The 5,073-nt window shown below is 43.0% G+C and overlaps 1 non-coding gene across 1 annotated transcript; it reads left to right on the forward strand.

Annotated features, from left to right (window-relative positions):
* The first annotated feature begins 608 nt into the window (after positions 1-608).
* TRNAL-UAA (transfer RNA leucine (anticodon UAA)) lies at positions 609-691 on the forward strand. The gene has a single exon. It is a non-coding gene; the product is annotated as a tRNA-Leu (tRNA).
* Positions 692-5,073: the final 4,382 nt, after the last annotated feature.

Here is a 5,073-nt window from a genome sequence, read left to right on the forward strand (position 1 = left end):
GAATGGACAGGTGATATGGGGCGTTTTTTAAATGGTGCTTTATAAGCTTGCGTTCTTGCATCATTTGTCACTCATAATATCAATATCAATACTAAGAAGAATGGAAATCTCGCGAATCATTCCATTTCGCGTTCTTGTAATGTTCAAAGACCGGAGCCTGAGAATGACCATGAGATAAAAGTTTCAGAACAGACCATCACCAACTTGTGTTCTGTGTTGGAAGGGTTGTTGGTGAGAAAGCCAACAAGGTTGGGTGTGCGGTAGCTTCCAACTCCGGCTGGGTCTGTGAACTGGAAAACTGGAGCCAGCTGGAGTTGCAAATATTAAAATCAAGAAGGAAAATGGGATGACTGTTAGGAAAGTTGGACTGGAGAAATTTAAGTTTCAAAGAAAGGAAGTGAAAGAATTCCAAGTGATTAGCGGTTTTGGGAGAACGATTGAGGATTGGGAGAAGAAGAGATTGGTCGACAGAGAGATTTGAAGACAGAGGAGTTAAAAGAAGTAGATTTCAGATTAGGAAGTCTCTTTGGCAAGAAGTATCAGAGTAGATGTATGCACAAGCGTAATCTTTTAAGCTAAAAGAAGGAAATGAACAAAAGCAGCAAGCCACCAGGATGGCCGAGTGGTTAAGGCGCCAGACTTAAGATCTGGTTCTCGTATGAGAGCGTGGGTTCGAACCCCACTCCTGGTAATTCAGTTTTTTTTGCGTTTAAAAAAACGCTGAGTTGTGTGCATTGATCGTTCTCTTCCAGTAAAATGATTTTTGTCCTTGAAACAAAACTTACAGTTGTAAACAATTTCATGTTCTTCCCTGTTCCTCCATGATTGACCAGGTTGGTTGCTGAACAGAGTGGAATAGATAGGGCCGGACGGTACAGTCACGTGTATGCGTGTTGCTCTCAGTAATCGTGAATATTAATATAGTTTTGTTTATACTGTGATTTTAGCGTTGTTATGCTCCTCAAGCGACTCTGAAGAGGAACGCACCAACTTTAAGGCGACCAAGGCTCCCAGCTATTTATTATTTGCAGTTCTTTTTTCATATCGCAGAATCTCATAAGCGGACACTAACAAGCTGTGTTATCGCTGACCGCTGCCAGCTACAGATCAAGGTCAGTTTCCATAGGTATAGGTATAGGTATGTACCTATGGAAACTCAGTTTCCATAGTGATACACGTCAATCACTAACCCCTGGAGATTCACGTCCCCCGCAAACAGATTAACTGCATTCCTAAGGTCGGTGACAAGCTCGCCGAACTAAATACCATCAATTTAGCCTCTTAAACCTTCAAATATAAGCACTTTTTCCATCAGACATCCAAACATGACTGAGTTGAATGAAGTCTTCACCACAGCCGAATGTAAATTATGCAAATTAACCACTGATCTATGCATTATCTGTGTTACTTGCTGCCCTACGTTTTGTGGGTCGTGCCTCAAAATTGACCTAAAAACGATGAATAAGGAACGGAGACGAAATTTTTCGTATGTTTCATGCAAGGAAATACCCGACAATGAGGGATTAAGGGCACCTTCCCTACGTAATGAGATACCCTGCACATCAACTGAAACTATATCATCTGCACGGTGAAAACAAGCTATCCTACCACACCCTAGCGGAAGCACCACACCGGAAACTACCGATCAGTAGGTACAAATCATTCCCCTACAGATGACGACACTGTCTCCAAGTGGTGACACCAATGAAAAACCCAGTTATACCCATATTGTCTCCCAGTAGACATCCTTCAAACGATTGCGACCTAATTCCCCTTTGGAAGTGACATTAACGGCCAATGATCCAACTTCTCAACAAGATAGTTCTGTAAACAGAATGGTTACCCAGAGGGCCAGTCCCACTCAAGAAAGTGGGACTGGCCCTCTGAGTAACCTTTGTTGGGGCACACCAGTATGCCCCAACCAGTCAACAAATCCAACGTATTGGAGAAAATATGCAATATAACATCCATCCCAACAAAATCAAAAATCTTCGTATCGAGACTTGGACATTCCAAAACCGGTGCAAATATATCTAAATTCTTGGAGGAACAAATAGGGATCAAGGTGGCTGTGAGACCTGTGAAAATAAGATATCGCTTCTATACCTCATTCAAAATTACTTGCGACAAACATGATGAAATAAAAGTGCCGGATACCAGCACGTGGCCTCCAGGAACTCCAATAAAAATGTACAAAGAACGAAAGTCTTCCACATCGTACCGCATGAGATCGATAATAACACAGGGACAGCAACCAACGTCAGCCTCATGCCAACCTGTCTCAATAATTCCCCTTAAATGCTTCTACCAAAATGGACGCAGTATCAGCAATAAACTACACCCTCTACAAACCATCATGTTACTAGCTGAATATCAGTTTATCTGCTTGACCGAAGCCTGGTTATCTCACGGAAGGCAACTGGATGTCATAGGTCAGCCTCCATAATTCCAGGGAGAGCAGACGCGGTGGAGGTGTTGCGTTACTGTACTCATCCAGTTTCAAGCAGTCCAGATTTCTGGTGACCAAATCAGATAAATTCGAAGCCTTATGTGCCACATTAAGAAAGGATGCCATACAACTACAAATTTGTCTTGTATATCTACCCCCTGACCACACAGAAGATTCACGAAATGAACTGATAGCATGGATTGCAGCCAAGCTAGTCTCCAATATCCCTACCTTCATTATAGGCGATTTCAACATGTCTACGCTTAGACATGATGAGGATCTCATATCAGTCATTGGCATATTTGGCTTAGTTTACCAAACTATCCCTTCTACCAGGGGAAACCAGATGCTGGATCTATTATTCCACAATCTCCCTAACCTTGGTCTGACCACTGAACACCACAGCTTCCCTTCTAATCACTCTCCCATCACGTTTCAGTTCAACGTTACTAAAAACTCAAATGCTGGTGAAGCTTTCGGGAATGAGGTGATGAACAAAACAGTATTCTCCATCAAATCTTTAAACCCAGAGATCATCCTTGCACGTCTCACAGAAATAAACTGGAAGGAGCTACAGCAAGAATCAATATACATTGCTATGTCTAACCTGGCTAACCAGCTGCTTGAAATTGCCTCCCAAGGAGCTTCCCAGCAATTAAAATTCTCTGATAGATTTAACACATGGTTCAATGCTGAAGTCCGAGAAGCATTCAAGAGGAAAAAAAAAGCTTTCAGAATATGGAAAAAGCGCCTTAACTCAGTTGATTACGAGATGTACAAGAAAGAGCGGGCAACCTTCCTCAAATGTGAACGAAAAGCAATCCGGCACTCAACAGAATAAATCACTCAAAACAGAATATCACATCCAAATGCAACAAAGATTTCCACGTGGAAGAGAAGGTATTTCAGAAATGGGCATCTTTGACTTTGCATAAGGTACAATCAGACCCAAAACCCCCAGACCTAAGCGATTTCGTCATGCACTCCAGACAGCCCCTTTCAACTATATCTCTAACAAAGCAACACCTTTTAATACCATCAGTAGACTTCCCAATAAAACTACAATTGGTCCCGACGGCTTCCCTCCATTCATGGCTAAAGTGCGTAGTCCCTTCATTGTGGAGCCCCTTCTGTCAATATTTAATCGCATATTAAATTCCGGATCAATCCCGACAATGTGGAATCACTACAGGATACAACCCATACCCAAAAGAAGAAACCCTAAGGAGCCTAAGGACTTGAGACCGATCTAAGTGTGCTGCTCTCTATTAAAAGTGTTTTCTCAAACACTTTTAATAGAGAGCTAGAGAGATAATTAAACTATAATATCAGCACTGAGAGACCAATGCTTCTCTCATCGACCCAAACATCTGCATACCGTGATCCCCAAAAGATCTACATATACAAACCTACTGGACACCCTATTTAAAATTCGAACTGCTGTCAACAGTAAATCTCAGCTGGACGTCATCTTCCTGGATATTTCATCTGCATATGATAAGCTCTCAATTCCCGCCCTCATCTACATCCTGGAAAAATACTTTGGCCTTACTGGAAGCCTGTTAAAAACCATCAACCTCATCCTTACAAAAAACTAAAAAAATACCAAACTATTATATTTAGGCCACCCGAATAGTTAAATTCAGCTGCCGTGCTGTGTGTCTTATGTCTGTTAATTACGTGTGTTCTATGGTCGATTTATCTGTTTTGCTAGACGAAAAACCACAGTTTCTGGGGAAAAAATCTTGCTTTCTACGCCTGAGACCGACTAACTCAGCCACGGAGTGAACAAAGCCCATTAAAGTTCCTCGCGTCATCGACGGGATTCGAACCCGGGCCTTTTTCACGCGGTGTGGGGAGGACGGTGACGATACCACTGTGCTACCCAAGCAGATACCTCATCCTTACACCAAGACAACTATCAATCCTTCCAACAGGAGTGCATTATAACGAGAGGAGTACGCAGGGATGTGTCCTGTCCGGCTTCTGTTTGCCGCTGCCCTTGAACCCTTCCTCGCAAGGTACACTGATTTCTCATCATATGCAGATGACCTCAAATTATATATAAAAATCAAAAGACCCTGAACAAACCCACCTGATAAGTCAGCGAGTCTCCGTCCTGATCGACAGCCTTGTAACCTATCTACTGCAAATAGGCCATGTGGGCAATTCGACAAGTGCTGAAGGGGTTACTCAACGTCGATGTAGTCGGAGGATACGTCCAGCGGTGCCTACAACCTATTGCGAACACGTGTATGCATCATCAGTCTGGTCTTCTGCCCCGACGTCTTACATAAACAAAAGATTCCTGGCAGAAGAATATTCCTGGATGCAACGCATTCACCATCTCCAGGGCTGTTTTATATACCAACTTAAATATCACTCCCTGGAGAGTTCACTTTGCATCCAGGAATATTCTTCTTCTTTCTCAGATGCTTACCGGTGTGATTGATGCCCCCAGACTTCGAGGACCTTCTCTACTCCACGTGCTGGAAGCAGTAATGCCAACCCGTACCTATCTTTACACTCTACAGTGTCCAACCTGTGCTGTCTGAAGAACTTCTTCCCAAACAACAGTCTGAAATGCAGTGAACCTTTTCAGTTGATCGGCCTGTGACCACCCT

Source organism: Mastigoproctus giganteus, chromosome 8 (genome assembly GCF_048544385.1).
Source record: "Mastigoproctus giganteus isolate SK-2022 chromosome 8, ASM4854438v1, whole genome shotgun sequence".
Classification (NCBI taxonomy): domain Eukaryota; kingdom Metazoa; phylum Arthropoda; class Arachnida; order Uropygi; family Thelyphonidae; genus Mastigoproctus; species Mastigoproctus giganteus.